This window comes from Bos indicus, chromosome 26 (assembly GCF_029378745.1).
Source record: "Bos indicus isolate NIAB-ARS_2022 breed Sahiwal x Tharparkar chromosome 26, NIAB-ARS_B.indTharparkar_mat_pri_1.0, whole genome shotgun sequence".
Lineage (NCBI taxonomy): Eukaryota > Metazoa > Chordata > Mammalia > Artiodactyla > Bovidae > Bos > Bos indicus.
Window position 1 is genome coordinate 18,360,766 of NC_091785.1, and position 18,227 is coordinate 18,378,992.

Here is an 18,227-nt window from a genome sequence, read left to right on the forward strand (position 1 = left end):
ACACAGCCCCCGTCCACCCACAAGGGACATTCTCAAAGAGTTACAACAGCTGAGCTCTGCCTGGGGTCACAGAGGGAAACAGGACTGGGCAGCGTGACAAGCCAGGGTCTCACCCACATGAATGCAGAAAATAAGACTCAGACGCTTTTGTTGTCAGCTGTCAAATTTCATTTTCTGGTTCCCGAATTCTCTAATGTGAATTCTGCTGAAATCCTTGTGCCACCATAATGTGCCGTCACAGGGTCACGACTGCACCAGCTTTCTGTCAGTCTACACCATGAGTGTCCCAGCACGGAGTCCTTGACGCTTACACAGCCTGCAGCGTGCACGGGAGGCTGCGGGGGGTTGTAGCTGAGAGTACAGCTCTGGCTCAGGCTGCCCAGCTTTAAATCTGGCTTAGGTGACAGCTGCTTATGGTCTCAGGGCCTCTGTCTCCCCACACATTAAGTGGGGCTTGTAAGTATTTCATAAGGTTGTTATGGGGCCTCAATAAGCTAAAACACATCAAGTCTTCAAAAAGAGAGCCTAGCTCAGGGTAAGGAATTGGTACTTAGTAGTAGAGGTAGTAGTTATTATTCCATTTAAAGGATGCAACCCTACAGAAGACCTAAATAGACATTTCTCCAAAGAAGACACAAATGGCCAATAGGCACATGAAAAGATCTCCTCATTGCTGATTATTAGAGAAATACAAATCAAAACTATAATAAGGGACTTCTCTGGTGGCCCAGTAGTTAAGAATCTGCCTTGCAACACAGGGGACACAGGTTCAATCCCTGGTCGGGGAACTAAGATCCCACATGCAATGGGGCAACTGAGCCCACACACCACAACCACTGAGCCCACATGCCACAGCTAGAGAGGAACTACATTCAATATTGTGTGATAAACTATAATGGAAAAGAAAGTGAAAAAGAATGTTTATGTATATAACTGAGTCACTTTGCTGAATAGCAGAAATTAACAACATTATAAATCAACTTCAGTTCAGTTCAGTCTCTCAGTCGTGTCTGACTCTTTGCAACCCCATGGACTGCAGCACTCCAGGCTTCCCTGTCCATCACCAACTCGCGGAGCTTGCTCAAATTCATGCCCATCAAGTCGGTGATGCCATCCAACCATCTCATTCTCTGTCGTCCCCTTCTCCTGCAGCCTTCAATCTTCCCCAGCATCAGGGTCTTGTCAAATGAGTCAGTTCTTCACATCAGGTGGCCAAAGTATTGGAGTTTCAGCTTCAGCATCAGTCAATGAATATCATGAATATTCCTTCCTTCCAATGAATATTCAGGACTGATTTCCTTTAGGATTGACTAGTTGGATCTCCTTAGAGTCCAAGGGACTCTCAAGAGTCTTCTCCAACACCACAGTTCAACTATACATTAATAAAAATTTTTTAATTAATAATAATAATAATGCTGAAAGGTACATGGGTATATTTATCTTTTTAAGTTAGTGTTTTCATTTCCTCCAGATAAATGTTCAGAATCATACAGTAGTTCTATTTTAATTTTTTTGAGGAAACTCCATACTGTTTTACACTGCTTAAGCTGACCCTGGACGAGTCTTCTGTTACATTAAAAGCCACCTACAAAGACTAGACAAGCAGCTGACACTTGCAAGCAAATGCTGATACCAGGCACCAAATCCCAAGCCTTAAATCTCTTTCAGTACCACCACCTTCACCCTAAGATTTGGGAATGATTGTGCTCATTTTACAGTGGAGGGAGCTGAGAGCCAGAGATGGAAAGGAACTTGCTCTGTCACCCGCTAAGAGCCTGGTAGACTTAGAACTGAAACCCAAGTCTTTAGCCCTCTTTCTTCTACACCTACAGAGTGGAAGAGTCTGGCCATCGTGTTCATGGGAACTCTCCATCACAAGAAAAGGAGATGTAAACAGGGCCAGCCTCAACTTCAGACGGCCTGTACTGGTTCTCCTCTCTCTCTTCTTTGCTTCTTTGTGACATCTTGCCCTCAGACCAGCTGCCCCTCTGGGCTAGACTCACCAGCAGCCTTAGTCTCACATCCCAGTAGCCAAAGGCCAAAAAGGACAAAGGTCTCATTTTCTCCAGCCTGAGTTTTATTGGCCAGATAAAACTTGGGCCACAATTCACCCTTGGGTTGGTCCTTGTATGTGTCTGAATCCTGGTTCTGTGGCTTGGGTAACCCAACCGCTCTATGCCTCAGTTTGCCCATTCTGAAATGAAGAAAATAATTGTACTTGCTTCACTGGGCTGCTGTGAGACTGAATCATCCATTAAGAACAAAAACACATTTCAACTACATGCTAGGCAATGTTTAGGTGCTGGAGCCACTACAGAGGAGAAAGAGACCCCTCTCTGCCCTCATGGGGTGTATAGTCTAGCAGTAAAGACAGACGTGAAATAGACAAATGCATGGACAAATGTCTCTAGTACAAGTCTTGTACAGGACCAGAACAGAGCTCTGTGGGAGAGAAAGCAAGGGGACCCAGCTCCAATTAAACAAGCCTGGCGCTGGGCGTGGTGTGGAATAAACAGTCTCTGGTAGCGGTAACGCAGGTTCTTGTTCAGAATCCTCCCAACCATCTGGCCTCCCCACAGCGACGTCCCACAAGGAGAAGAGCTGGTGATTTGGCTGCCCTGCTCTCCATCTCTGCGACCAATTACGAGTCTCCTAGGGAATGGAGAGAAAGCGTGACGCTTGTGCTGGGACAGCAGAAGTGCGGCGGGTCCCAGGCGGCCGTTCCTGGTGGGTGGCACTCACCCACCTCATCTGCAGCGGCAGCCCCTTCTGGCTCCAGTGGAGGCCCCGACCAGGAGGTCTGCAGAGGCCCCAGTGGCGTCTCAGGCTCCAGGGTCTCCCCAGCTCCTTCCCCTGGCCCCGAGTCAAGCCCTAAATGAAGGCGTGCTGGAGAGAGATTTTCTGCGTAACAAGCCAACTTTCCACTCAGCAGTGCCAAGCTCTGCTGTCATTGCAGCTCCTGGCCAGAGGGACGAGGGCCCTGCCTGGCCCCAAGCCGGGGGCTGTCTCATTGTTTCCTCGTGACTGCCTCTGGAGCGACCATTTGCAAAACTCTTCATGATCCAAGATGTGTCTGTGGACATGCTGTGCCCCGACCAGGCTCCTCTGGGGCTGTCTTCCCATCCCTCTTGTGCAGACATGCTGTTTCTTCAGGGAAGAAGGGCCAAGATTCCCTGGGTTGGATTAATTGTCTCAGACTCTGACTCTGAGTCTGTTCCTGCACCACTGTCACCACTGCCCTGATCTCGGCTCAAGGCCCCAGGACCCTAATCAGGACCCCAGGGGCAGCCCATCCAGTCTGGCCTCCTCTCCTTGTCCACCACAGATGGCCAAAGGGGCTGCCTGGAGCACATGTCACTCCTTCATTTGCCACCCTTTGATGGTGTCTGGATCCGAATAATCTGAACCAGTCCCCTTGATGGAGCCAGCAGGGAGTTCTCAGCAAGTCAAGCGTATCATGCAGGGTTTGCCTAGAATGTCATACACTCTTTTCATCCAAGCTTTTCCCCAAATGTGCCCTCCTCGTGCATAAACTTATCCATCATGCATTAATTTATCCATTAAATAATGAAAGCCTTCTACATGCAGGCTCCTTTGCTGGGCCCAGGGATGTGATAGTGAGCCACACAGCCACTCCCCAGGAGTTCATGACCCAGTGAGGGAGGCAGACATCACTGAAAACTCGAGAATCACCAGTTTATAGTAATCACCCAGTGTAGTGAGAGCTGAAGGAACCGTGTGGATGCTGAGAGATCAACAGAAAAGCGTGACTCTGTCGGGAGTCAGAAATGAAGCTCACCCTGACATGGGATGAAGGGTAGGCACCACGCGGGGGAGGACCAGAGGGAGGGGGAGAGCTTCCAGACAAAAGCCCTGAGGCCAGAGGCCACCTGCAGCCTCTGGGCTCTGAGGACCTGGGTGGCAGGTGGGCAGAAAGCGCAGTGGTAGGCTGGAGAAGGAAGTGGTTACAGCCAGATAGGTATGGCAGGAGATTGCTCTTGACCCAGCGAGCCGGGGGAGCCCTGAGAGCTTAGAGGAGCTCAAACAAGGCTTGAGCCCTCTTGAGCAGGAAGGGTAAGAATGAAAACAGAAAAGTTTGGTGAGATATGACACAGGCTGGACTGATATTGCCCCAACACAAATGCTGGTTCAAGAGGACTTTTTTTTTAAGCTTTGTGTTATGGGAAAAAATTTAAATATATCAATGTAGATATAACAGTATAATGAACCGCCCTGAAGCCCTCATCCAGCCGCTTCAGCAATAATCAACCCAAGCTTGCTTCAGCTACACCCCACACACATTCCTCATCCCCACTGGATTGTATTGAAGCAAATCCCAGATGCTGTATATTTCACCATAAATATTTCAGTATGTACCTCTAAAAAAAAGGACATTTTTGGTGGGGAGATCTTTTTTTTTAGTTGAGGCATGAGGAATCTTTATTGTCACCCTGCTTATTTAATTTATATGCTGAGTACATAGTGCGAAGTGCTGATGAAGCACAAGCTGGAATCAAGATTGCTGGGAGAAACATCAGTAACCTCAGATAGGAGATGACACCACCCTTATGGCAGAAAGCAAAGAGGAACTAAAGAGCCTTTTGATGAAAGTGAAAGAGCAGATTGAAAAAGCGGGCTTAAAACTCAACATTCAAAAAAACAAAGATCATGGCATCCAGTCCCATCACTTCATGGCAAATAGATGGGAAAACAATGGAAACAGTGAGAGAATTTATTTTCTTGGGCTCCAAAATCACTGCAGATGGTGATTGCAGCCATGATATTAAAAGACACTTGCTCCTTAGAAGAAAAGCTATGACCAACCTAGACAACATATTAAAAAGCAGAGACATTACTTTGCGAACAAAGGTCCGTCTAGTCAAAACTATGGTGTTTCCAGTAGTCATGTATGGATGTGAGAGTCGGACTATAAAGAAAGCTGAGCACCGAAGAATTGATGCTTTTGAACTGTGGTGTTGGAGAAGACTCTTGAGAGTTCCTTGGACAGCGAGGAGATCCAACCAGTCTATCCTAAGGAAAATCAATTCTGAATATTCATTGGAAGGACTGATGATGAAGCTGAAGCTCCAATCCTTTGGCCACTTGATGCAAAGAACTGAGTCACTGGAAAAAACCGTGATGCTGGGAAAGATTGAAGGCGGGAGAGGGGGATGACAGAGGATGAGATGGTTGGATGGCATCACCGACTTGATGGACATGAGTTTGAGCAAGCTCCAGGAGCTGGTGATGGACAGGGAACCCTGGCATGCTGCTGTCCATGGGGTTGCAAAGAGTCAGACACGACTGAGCAACTGAACTGAACTGACTGAACTGAGGGATCTTTAGTTGCAGCATGTATACTCTTAGCTTCAGCTTATGGGATCTAGTTCCCTGACTAGGATCAAATCTGGGCTCCCAGCTTTGGGAGCTCAGAGTCTTAGCCACAAGACCACTAGTGAAGTTCCATCTAAAAACAATTAATGAAAATACAAAGGCAAATTTTTAAGGCTTGATGTGGTGTGGGTTTAGTTCCTCAGTCGTATCCAACTCTTGCGACCTGTAGCCCGCCAGGCTCCTCTGTCCATGGGATTCTCCAGGTAAGAATACTGGAGTGGGTTGTCCTTTCCTTCTCCAGGGGATCTTCCCAACCCAGGGATCGAACTTGGGTCTCTGCTGTGCAGGCAAATTCTTTACTAACTGAACTGCAAGGGATGCCCTACTTATAGTCAAACTACCACTCAAAAAAAGTCATCCCTCTCACTATTTCCTTGCACCGATGCCAGCACTTTCTTAGAAGAAAGAGATTTCTACAAGTGCCTCATCCTAAAACATTAAAGAGAGCTAAACCTTAAATGCAGGTTCATTTCATGAAAGGAGGCAGCTACATTACGCTGCTGCTGCTGCTGCTGCTAAGTCGCTTCAGTTGTGTCTGACTCTGTGCGACCCCATAGACGGCAGCCCACCAGGCTCCCCCGTCCCTGGGATTCTCCAGGCAAGAATGCTGGAGTGGGTTGCCATTTCCTTCACCAATGCATGAAAGTGAAAAGTGAAAATGAAGTCGCTCAGTAGTGTCCGACTCCTAGCAACCCCATGGACTGCAGCCCACCAGGCCCCTCCGTCCATGGGATTTTCCAGGCAAGAGTACTGGAGTGGGCTGCCATTGCCTTCTCCGAGCTACATTACTAAGTCTGTGGAAATCTAATGGACACCCCCAGGTGATACCATGTGCCCAGCAAGCAGGATGCTCAGGACAGGAGGAGGTGGGCCCCCACACTCCCTGCTGGCTTCCCGGGCAGGCCCTGGGTCAATGGGGCAGATGGAGAAAGGGCTTCCATGGAAGTGAGAGGCTCCAGAAACAACCCAAAGGAAACTGAGAGGGAAGGATGGTCAGGTGCTTCCTTCCATGGTCAGGTCTACCCGCCAAAACCTTCCTCCTTAGGCCTGTAAGTGTTTCCTGTTTGAGCTAAAACCTGGGGACTCCCTGTCTTGCCGGTCCTCAGGTGTGTTCTCCTGCCTCACAGGGAATCACTGGCCTCCAGGTCACACAAATATACAACCTGCACCCTCAGGTTTCCAGGTTCAGAGAGCGGTTCCTGTCTTTTGCAGTGAGAGGACAGCATCCGCAGTTCCAGAATCCTCTAGTTCCCCGAGCAGGCGTGAGCCCTGGCATTACCCAGTTAGGATGGACCTCCTAATACAGCCGTCTATTCTCAGCCCTCGAAAGAGGCAGCTTCCCTTCTTCCACGCCCTCCATCATTTGCAGAGCCTACTGTGCTCCGTGCGTTACGCCAAGCCTGGGAGACACAAAGGTGAATTAGACTCAAGCCCTTCACAGAAGGAGCTCACTATCTCCGAGAGAGACAGGCATATGAACACGGTGCAATTGGACCAGAGAGAGAGAGAGAATGTAGTCAAGAATCTGCAGGAATTCAGCCCATGGAACAAGGAGCTCTACCTGTGAAAGCAAGGAGTCTTGGGGGACATATCTTTTAAGCTGGGTCTTTTTTGGGGGGATCCACACCTCACAGCATGTGGGACCTTAGTTCCCCTACCAGGGATCGAACCCATAACCCCTGCATTGGAAGATGAAGTCTTGACCACTGGACCACCAGGGAAGTCCCTGAGCTGGGTCTTGAATGACACTGGGGAAAGTCGGGGAGGGGGACTTGCCCCATGGATCCAAAGTGAATCCATGCTCTTTGGACACGAGCAACAGAACCGAATTACACAAAGAACATTATGTTTCTTTGGTCCTGCAATTGCACCTCTACAATTTATCTGATAGATTTACTCACTCACATGTGAAATGACATATGTTCAAGGAAACTTACTACAGCAGGATTTGCAAAGCAAAAGATTAGAAATAATCTGAATATCCATCTGTGTGAAGATTTTCTTCCTGTAGCTGCTGTAACAAAAAATACAAACTTGGTGGCTTATCTCAACAGAAATGGATTCTCCTGTAGTTCTGGAGGCCAGAGGTCTGAAACTAGTATCGCTGGGCTGAGATCAACATAATGACAGGGTTGCGATCCCTCCAGAGGCTCTAAGAATTCTTTCCTCCTGTTCTAGTTTTTGGTGGGGTTGGCTGCTGGTATTCCTTGGCTTGTGGCCATATCACTCTGATCTTTGCCTCAGTGATCACACTGCTTTCTCCTCTTCTCTGTGTCAAGTCTTCAACCTCTCCATTAACGAGGACACATGTGATTGTATTTAGGGCCCATGCAGATAATCCAGGACAATCCCCCCATCTCAAGAGCCTTAATTTAATCACATCTGCAAAGCCCTTTTTTTCCATAAAGGTAACATTCACAGGTTCCAGGGGTTAGATGTGGCTATCTTCTCAGAAGCTATTATTCAGCCAACCACAGGATGCATCCACTCGGGGGAATATTGTGCAGACATTAAAAAGAATGAGGTATCTGTACTGATATGAAATGGACCCCAAGGTATATTAAAAGCTTTAACATTTATATAATTTAAATTATATAAAATTTAAATAATTTTTTAAATTAAGTGAGAAAAGCAATGAATTCAAGGGATTGTGAGCAGCTCATAGAATGGGGAAAAGAAAAGCAAATAAAGAAACAGTTTGTATCCTGTGCTACCAACCTATGTAAAAACTATACTATATATGTGTGTGTGTTTACGTGTCATCTCCAGAAGCACACACAATAAACTGATAATAATGGATACTGCTGGGGAAGGGAATGTGGAAGTGGGGGACCAAGAAGCAGCTTTATTGAGATATAATTTACATACCATACATGACACCCATTCAGAGTACAATTCCATGGCTTTTAGCGTATTTGCAGAATTGTGCAACCATAAGCACAGTCAATTTTAGAATATTTTCATCAGCCCCAAAGAAACCTTCAGGCCAACTGGTAACATAACCAAAACTTCAATAGACCATAGTTCTATCAGGCCAACTGCTTCCAGGTTATATGACAAGTGCTGGGACTAGTGAATTCCTAAGAGAACAAATCTGTTGCTGTACTCATATTGCTCTGAAATGAGTTCCCTGGCCAGAAGCAATATTATGTAGAAAGAATCCCGGGACAGTAATGAGGTTTTCTGTGAGCACACAGATGGTTGGGCTGGCAGAAGAATTTCTGGAAGGGATAGCAAATTCATATCCAGAATAAGTATCTATTCCAGTGAGGACCAAATCAATGCCCCACCTGGATGGAAGAGGTCCGGTGTAATCAATCTGCCCCCCAACGGCCGACTGACTGGTCCCCCCACCTCCAGCAGTGTAAGCTTCTAAACTGTCTGGAGGGCACTTATTTTCTTCTGTTCTTCATTCACTAAATAATTTTCTGAGGCCCCCTGGGCCCAGCCTTTATGTGGCATTGCAGGGGCTGGGCTCTCGGCCACTGTATCTAGCTCGGGGCTTTTATACACAGGGACATGAGAAACGGTAAGGCTGCAGCTGCCGCCGTGTCTCACACAGAGCGGCATGCTGAAACGAGCAGTGAACTGGGAGTCCAGAGCATCTGATTCCTAGCTCTAGGTTGGCCCTCAACACCCATGGGATGCAAATGGAAGCAAGTTGCCTAACCAGCCCCCATGCTTGAAACAGAATGGAAGCCCCAGGATAGCACGTACCAACTGGTGGAGCAAGGGTGGATGCACAGGGAGTCAGCTGTCCATGGAGGATTTTATAATCAACGAATAGTTGATCTGCTTTTTATTATCACCATATACCTTCAGTTCTAAAGAACGTCAATGAGAGAAAATGCCTCACCAAAAAAGTCTTTTAAGTTCTAAACCATTGCTACTGTTACTATTGTTTTACTAACATAAGCAAGCTTTAAATTGACATGCTTTTACTACTTATCCTTTAATAAACATTAAATTTTATATGGATATTAACTTGAAGAACTCCCAGTTATTCAATTGGCCCAGACACACATGAACCCAGCTACAGTGTTTACTTCTAGAGTAGGTTTATCATGGAATCTTTTAAGCTTGCAGGCGTGCTAAGTCACTTCAGTCATGTCCAACTCTTTGTGGCCCCGTGAACTGTAGCCTTCCATGCTCCTCTGTCCGTGGGATTCTCCAGGCAAGGATACTGGAATGGGTTGCCACGCCCTCCTCCATGGGACCTTCCGGACCCAAGGATTGAATCCGCGTCTGCTGCAGCTTCTGCATTGCAGGCAGATTCTTACCGCTGAGCCACCAGGAAAGCCCTCTTCTAAGCTTGAGTGAGTGAGTGATAGCAGCTCAGTCGTGTCTGTCTCTGCGACCCCATGGACTGGAGCCCACCAGGCTCCTCTGTCCATGGAATTCTCCAGGCAAGAATACTGGAGTGGGTTGCCATTTCCTTCTCCATCTTCTGAGCTTACTTCTAGATAAATTTAAAGAGAGATTGAAGAGAGATCCCCATCCACCCAATCGCTAACTCTTAATGCTTTAAGTAGGGTGGTGGGGGTAGGTCGCCTGCGCCATCTAGTGGCCAAGATGGTGATTATCAGCACTTGTAGCTGGACTTTCTCGTCCCGGAAGGCTGCTCAATGGAATAGGGTAGTGAGATGTGGAGGCTATTGAGTTCTTGAAATGTGGTTTATCTGAATTGAGATGTGCCGTAGTGTTCTTGCCTGGAGAATCCCAGAGACGGGGGAGCCTGGTGGGCTGCCGTCTATGGGGTCGCACAGAGTCGGACACGACTGAAGCGACTTGGCAGCAGCAGCAGCAGTAGGTGTAAATTACACCTTGAAGACTTAATGCAAAAAAAAAAAAAAAAAGTAAAAGAACTTCCCTAGGGGTCCAGTGGTTAAGACTCTACACTTCCACTGCAGGGGGCATAGGTTCTACCCCTGGTCCCGGAACTAAGATCCCAGATGACCTGCAGCAAGGTAAAAGAAAAAGGTAAAATATTTCACAATTGTGCATAATGATTAAATATTGGTTTTATATTTATTGCATGTTAAAATGGTAGTACTGGAGCAGGGGGAGCAGCAAAGGAGCTTAATTAGACAAAGCCAGCTCCAGGGCTGACTGCCTCCGCTGTCTGTCTAGACAGCAGTGTGCACATATGTTCCTGCACTTCTCAGGGCCTTAGTTTCCTCCTTCTTAAAATGGATTAATGATACCACTATCATGGGATTTTGATGATTAAATGTGATAGGGCATATAAAAAACTCCTCAGACAGAGTGGGTGTTCAATGGAATCTGGTTTCCTTCCTCTCAGAGCTGATAAAAATGCCAGGAACACTAGAGGAGGTGGCCTCCCCCAGGCACCGTCAGAGGCACCTGATTAGCTTCTCTTCTCCCACATTATTGCTAAGTTGCAGGTGCCTTAGCTGAGTCATCGGGTTCCCTCATTGTGGAGGATCAGCTCCAGCTGTGGCCCTCCTGGATGCCCCCCACCACCATCAGCACCAACTGTGCACCCAGCACCAGGCACCAGCTCGCTCTGCACCCTGCCAGGCAAGGCTGAATCTGCCGTTCTGCCTGGGCGTCTCCCAGTCCACACACCTGCTCCTCCCCTTCCGCAGTGAGCCACGCCTCCCCCCGCGGCCCCTGCATCCACACCCAGGACTGGGCACACACTGCTCACCCACTGCCACCTCTACAGCAGCAGTTCTCAGTGTTGCCCCTGGTCCAGCAACAGCAGTATCGCCTGGGAACTTGTTAGAAAGGCAGATTCCTGGGCCCCGGACCACCGGAATCAGAAACAGCAGGGGGCAGAGCTCCGCAAGGCTGCAGCATGTCCCCCAGGGGATTCTAATGGTCAAGTCAGAGCCACGGTTCCGCAAAACCTCGCTCAGCCACCAGGCCTGTTCTTCTCAGCTCCTACAGCCATGTCTCACCTTCTCCCCGCCACCTCCTCTGTCCTGTGACCCCCGGTACCTGACACCATCCTGTTCTCTCCCCCTTGCCCATACTGCCCACAGTGATGCTGACCACACCTCAGTCATAGCAAACCTCTGCATTTTCTGTCACACAGGCCAGCCACTTTTCTATTTCTTACTCAACAGTTTTAAGTCTGTCACTAGTTCAAATATGCATGCTAGCCTGGCCCTAAAGAACCTATAAATTCAAACAACATACAAGTTATATATTTCCATTGCACATTAAAATAAACCCTATTAAAATGTGGAGTTCATCCAAAGAACCACCTAAAAGTCATTTGGGGGAAACAGAGCCTTAAGTGTGGCCTGGCTCTCCCAGAGCACACTCCACCCCCTGCCCATCCCCCAAAGCCTCAATTTCTCCTTCGTCTCTCATCTCACTTCACGCTTCTATCAGCACACCCTTCCTGGACCACTGAGTTAACTACCCTTTCATTCACCCGCCCGTGACTCTGATATCCCTGAGGACTCCCCATGAAATGTCACCAGCCCAATAAGTACATATGGGATGACTGAACTCTGGGCCACCAAGATGTGGCCACAGTACCCCAGACTCCCTCCTTACACCCTCTGCTCTCTGCAGTATCTCCAGAAAGTGTCCCTGGGCCTCCCCACCCCAGTCTTTGCACCTTCTCTCCAAGAGCTAAATCCTTAAATCGTTAGTACCCAGTCAAAAATAACCTCCTTCATGGCCCTCAAAATCTAGTCCAGGCTGATCTAGACTAGACACACACACACACACACACAGAGACTTTCTGTTGGGGTATAATATCTATTGAGAAAAGTACACATATAAGTTCTCAGTTCAATCACTTTTCAAACACTGAACACACCTCTTTAAGCAGCACCTCAGAGCTTCCTCTTGCTCACTTACTCGCCATTAATTACTACCCACTGTGCACCCCTGCCCAAGAGGAAGCACTCTCTTTTCTAACAGCAAAGATTCGTTTTGCCCATTTTTGTACTTGAATGAGATCAAACGGTATGCAGTTTTATGTCTGATGTTCAGCCATATTCTTACATGCAATATAGATCACATGTTCTCATGGCTGTGTACTATTCAAAAGTCCACTGTATTACTTTCCTATTCCTGCTGTGACAAATTACCACAAATTCAGTGGCTTAAAACAACAGCATTATTATCTTACGGTTCTGGTGGTCAGAGGTCAGAAATAGATCTCCTTGGGCTAAAATCAAGGTGTTGTCAAGGCTACGTTTTTTTCTGAAGGCTCGAGGGAAGAACCTACTTCCTTGTCTTCTCCCATTTCTAGAGGCCCCCATACTCCTTGGCTTCTGGCCCCTCCATCCTCAAAGCCAGCAATGGCTGGTTGACATTCATGTCACATACTCCACTCTGACACTTCTGCCTCCCTCTTCCACACTTACAGAACCTTATGACATTTGCACACCCTGGTAACCCAATATAATCTCTTTAAGATGATTAAACTCTTAATCCATCTGCAACTTTATTCCACCTTGCTATGGAAGATAACATACTCACACGACATGAACATCTGAGTGTTTGCCCTACTCTGCCTACCACACCCACCACACCTGTCTACTGTACTGCTGATGAGCCTTTAGGTTGTTCCAGGACAAGAGTGCTGGTGAGCATATTTCTGTTGGGTATAGACGCATCAGGGGACTCCTCACATGGCTCAGTGGTCAAGAATCCACCTGCCAATGCAGGAGATGTAGGTTCAATCCTGGGTTGGGAAGATCCTCTGGAAAAGGAAATGGCAACCCACTCCATTATTCTTACCTGGGAAGTCCCATGGACAAGGAGGCTGGCAGGCTACAGTCCATGGGGTTGCAAAAGATTTAGACACAACTTGGCAAACCACTCCAATATCCTTGCCTGGAAAATCCCGTGGACTGAGGAGCCTGGTGGGCTGCAGTCCATAGGGTCACAAAGAGTCAAGCACGACTGAGCCACTAGGAGACAGACTACAAACTAAACAACAATAATCAGGAACAACCGACCTACAGGTTAGGTGGTCAGCTTCTGCAAAGTCTGCTGATTCTTCCTAAAACGGCTGAGCAAATATAACACTCCCACCAGCCACATGATGGCTCAGTTGGTAAAGAACCCACCTGCAATGCAAGAGATGACCTGCAGTGCCAGAGACCCGGGTTCAATCCCTGGGTCAGGAAGATGCCCTGGAGAAGGAAATGGCAACCCACCCCAGTATTCTTGCCTAGGAAATCCCATAGACAGAGGAGCCTGGTGGGCTACACCCCATGGTGTCACAAGAGTCAGACACCGTGCTCAGCGACAGCGCTAAACCAGCACACCAGCAGCACCTCCGCTCCCCTTGTGTTCTGTGTTGCAACGCTTGGAGTTTTCCGTGGCTCTCACGGACACCAGATGCTTCCTTGCCCCTCTGCCTCTCTTCATGTCTGCAGGGCCCAAAATGTTTCACCCAGCCACCCACTCATTTCCACTGCTGTTCCCAAAAAGCAAAACACAGTTGGACAAAATCAGGCCATTTTCTGACCCAAATCACGAATTTGTGTGGCTATCCTAGGACACTTTCAGTTCAGTTCAGTTCAGTTCACTCGCTCAGTCGTGTCCGACTCTTTGCAACCCCATGGACCACAGCATGCCAGGCCTCCCTGTCCATCAACAACTCCCAGAGTTTACTCAAACTCATGTCCATTGAGTCGGTGATGCCATCCAACCATCTCATCCTCTGTTGACCCCTTCTCCTCCTGCCGTCAATCTTTACCAGTATCGGAGTCTTTTCAAATGACTCAGTTCTTCGCATCAAGTGGCCAAAGGATTGGAGTTTCTGCTTCAGCATCAGTCCTTCCAATGAATATTCAGGACTGATTTCTTTTAGGATGGACTGGTTGGATCTCCTTGCAGTCCAAGGGACTCTCAAGAGTCTTCTCCAACACCACAGTTCAAAAGCATCAGTTCTTCGGTGCTCAGCTTTCTTTATAGTCCAACTCTCACATTCATACATGACCACTGGAAAAACCATAGCTTTGACTAGATGGGCCTTTGCTCGTAAAGTAACATCTCTGCTTTTTAATATGCTGTCTAGGTTGACCATAACTTTTCTTCCAAGGAGCAAGCGTCTTTTAATTTCATGGCTGCAGTCACCATCTGCAGTGATTTTGGAGCCCAAAAAGATAAAGTCTGTCACTGTTTCCACTGTTTCCCCATCTATCTGCCATGAAGTGATGGGACCAGATGCCATGATCTTAATTTTCTGAATGTTGAGCTTTAAGCCAACTTTTTCACTCTCCTCTTTCACTATCATCAAGAGGCTCTTTAGTTCTTCGCTTTCTGCCGTAAGGGTGGTGTCATCTGCATATCAACAAACTTATTACTTACAAAATCTTATGACAACAGCAACTTCAGGGGCCACGTGAACTCCCTCCTCCCACTCAGAGCCATTAAGTCACAGGCACAGTTGGTCTAGCATGTGCCCTCCAGAAAAGCTTCCCCAGATCTCTCAGTTAGACTCTGTGCCCCTGTCTGTGTTTCTGCAGCACTCAGCTCTACGTTGCCACTTCCTGGGTCACATTAGAATCCACTGTCTCTCCCACTGCACTGCATCACAGGGACAGAACCAGAAGACTGGATATTGCTCCAGCCATGGCATCTATCCCTCAGTGCCAGAAAGCCCAAGTCCTCCTGTGTTCCTCAGTGACAGGCACCAGTACCCTCAGCACATTTCCATCCAGGAAGGAACCAGCTTCCCCGACAGATGATCCTTCTGTTACTGGACAGGTCTGATCCAGTTCAGTACATTTACTAAGAGCCTTCTCTGTGCCAGGCACTATATGAAGCATCGTGGGAACAGAAGATGAACAGCTCCTGCCTTCAAGGAACTCAGGTCTCCAAAAGCCCAGAATCAGTCCTCTCCTTTCCTGCCATGGGTTCCAGAAATACAGAAACAAGGGTCCTCCCTCCTCCACCTCGAAACAGGTACAGTCAGCCAGGGAGTGAAAGGAGATACTGTCAACACACTCACTACAAATTAGGAGATGGGATTCGTGACATAAATAATCTCCAGTGACAGAAATGAGATGGCAGCCTGGGGCAGGCATGTGGGGGATTGACTCTTGAGTGGCAGGAGAGAACTTTCTGGAGTGATAGGGATGTCATACATCTTAATTGGGGTGTGAGCTTCAGGGATGGAGAAATCTGTCAAAGCCTATCAAACGGTACACTTGGTAGAGTTGATTTGAAGAGAGACACAAACCCAAGTGTCCGCACTGCCTCTCACTGCCACTCACGTGCTGGCTCATCTCAGCCCCAACTCAACATCTTTCCAAATCTCTGTTTCTGCCAGTAAGAGTAAAAATCTTACTCTAAGCCAGAGACAGGGGAGCTCCCTGGCTGAAGCAGGCATGGGAAAGCTGGTGTCCTCAGAGCCCCTCCCCTGTTCACAAGGACCCCAAGGTGCCACCACTCCTGCTGAGTCCAAGACAGCTCTGACTGGCTCTGACTCTACATCTATCTCTACTTGAGACTAAATATATCCTCCCTTCCCTCCAAACCAGATGGTTTCTAGACTCGTCTGGAAAGAGGAGGCTGGGGAAAGCGAAGCAGAGACCAGGAGGAGGGCCATGTCTCTCCTCTTCGCCCTAGTTCATTCAATGCAGCACACACAGCGAGTGTTCAAGGCTGCCATCCAAGACCCCTCATCAATGGTCAATTTCAGCTACATTCAAGTGCTTAATAAAGGCTGGATTATTGGGGCATGAGGTTTCCACTAAGTCCCAAGGGCTTTTCACCAGCAAGAGGCAGAAGGCCCTGGCCCTAGACTGCCAAGCTGTACAGTATGCCTAATGGGTCCTTATGCCCAGGACAATGGGGAATGGGGGAGGGAGGTTACATTTTTAATGTTTCCTCTCCTCTGATAGAGCACAGCTTCCATCTCGCTTTCAGTAGTTGTCTGCATCTAGGAATAGGAAGAGCCATCTTAATACACACACATTTCAGTCTCCACTGTTTATAGCAGCATTTTTATCCACATGGAAAATACAGGACACACGCCACCTACTGTGAGTTCATTAACTTAAAAATATCTTGATGGATCACAACAGGAAAAACCCTAAAGGGCAGCGCCCCCTCTGGGAGAGACAGGCAGCGCTTGACACACACCCTGAGCAAAGTCCTCTTGGAGGAACCTTACCGCCCCAGGGCTGCAGCCCACAGGTATTGGTGAGCTGGACCACGCTGAGGATTCCCAGAGCCCACCATGAATGGCAGGAGCCAAGCCCAGAGAAGCCAAAGGATAAACCTGTCACTGCTTTTTTCTGCCCTCCCCTCCACTCCCCATGGTGGTCTCAGGACTAAAAGAAAAGAGGTGATGTGACCACAGGAACTGATGGAGTTGAGGAATAGGTTCTGGGGAAGAAAGAATAGCCTCGGATTAGAGCCCCAGGAGTTGTGGGGGGAAAAGCAACATAAGTCATATATGTAATTTAATATTTTCTAGCAATCATGTTAAAAAGATAAAAATAAACAGGTAAGATTAATTTTAATAATTAATACAATATACTAAAATATCAAGGAATCAATATAAAATTAGAGACATTTTTATATTCTTTTTCTTATTCTTTGAATTCTGGGGTGTATTTCATACTTAACAGAACATCTTAATTTAGACTGGCCACATTTCAAGTGCTCAGTACCCACATGTGGCCAGAGGCTACCATACTGGGGCAATGCATGTGGGAGAGCAACAAATGAGGATAGACTTTGCGGTGGGGGTATGGTGTGTTTCAGTGGGCACCAACCCTCCTGGGTCTGAACACCGTTCCTGGAGGGCACACCACGCTATCACCCCAGAGCCAGCACTGGGCATCGCTGGAGAAAGTCCTATGCAGACCTGGGTCCCAGCTAGGAGCAGCGCAGCACTGTGCAGAAGATGCCACATGGGGCTTGAGGGCCAAAGCCAGACTGTGGAGGGCTTGTGTTTGGCTCCCATGATTTTTGGGTTTTTTTTTTAAGTGTCATCGTATTTTTATTTTCCTTTATACTTGGCCCTGTTCTTCCCAATTCACCCCTCCCCCAGTTTTGTGGACTTATTAGGAGTTTTTCCATCATGTGATAGCTCCCCTTTATTCTCATCTGTTTGGCTGTTCATTTGAAGATAGCCAGTGGGAGGAACTTGTATTACAATTTGTTTTTAATATTTATGTATTTGGTTACAGGTCTTAGTTGAAGCATACAGGGTCTTCAATTCTCGTTGCAACATGCTGGATCTTCAGTTGCAGCATGTCGGATCTAGTTTCCTGACCAGGGATTGAATCCAGGCCCCCTGCACTAGGAGCTCAGAGTTTTTGCCACTAAACCACCAGGGAAGTCCCTCCCATGGTGTTTTTCAATCTCTCAAAGCAGTTGTTGTTTTCATGACTTTACACTTCCTTCCTGGCTCCTACAGACATTGGGTGTGTGACCCTGCTTCAGACCACAGTTCTTAAAGCCCTGGATGTTAACCTTGACTCTACTGCTTTTTAGTTGACAATGGATACATTAAACTCTTCATATGTCTTTTACTATAAAACTGGAGTTAAGAATACTTCACAGAGATGTATGACTTTAACGAGAGAAGGAATTAATTGGCCAGCACAAAGCTTAGTACATAAGCACTCAAAAAATTGTGGTATTAATTTTTCATTCAGACGTGAATTCCTTAGAGGCCCTATTATATTCCTCTTCCAATATTGGAAAACTGGCAAGTACACGGGCAGGAGAAGCTCTTAAAAGCATCCCCGACTTTGGTGCCAAGGAATGGCTTCCGCAATTACAATTTTAAGACAATCTGTTTCCCTTCTTTGTTGCCCACGGATATGGCTCTACTGAATTAAGCATTCCTTGGGGCCAAGGCATCAAAAATTTTA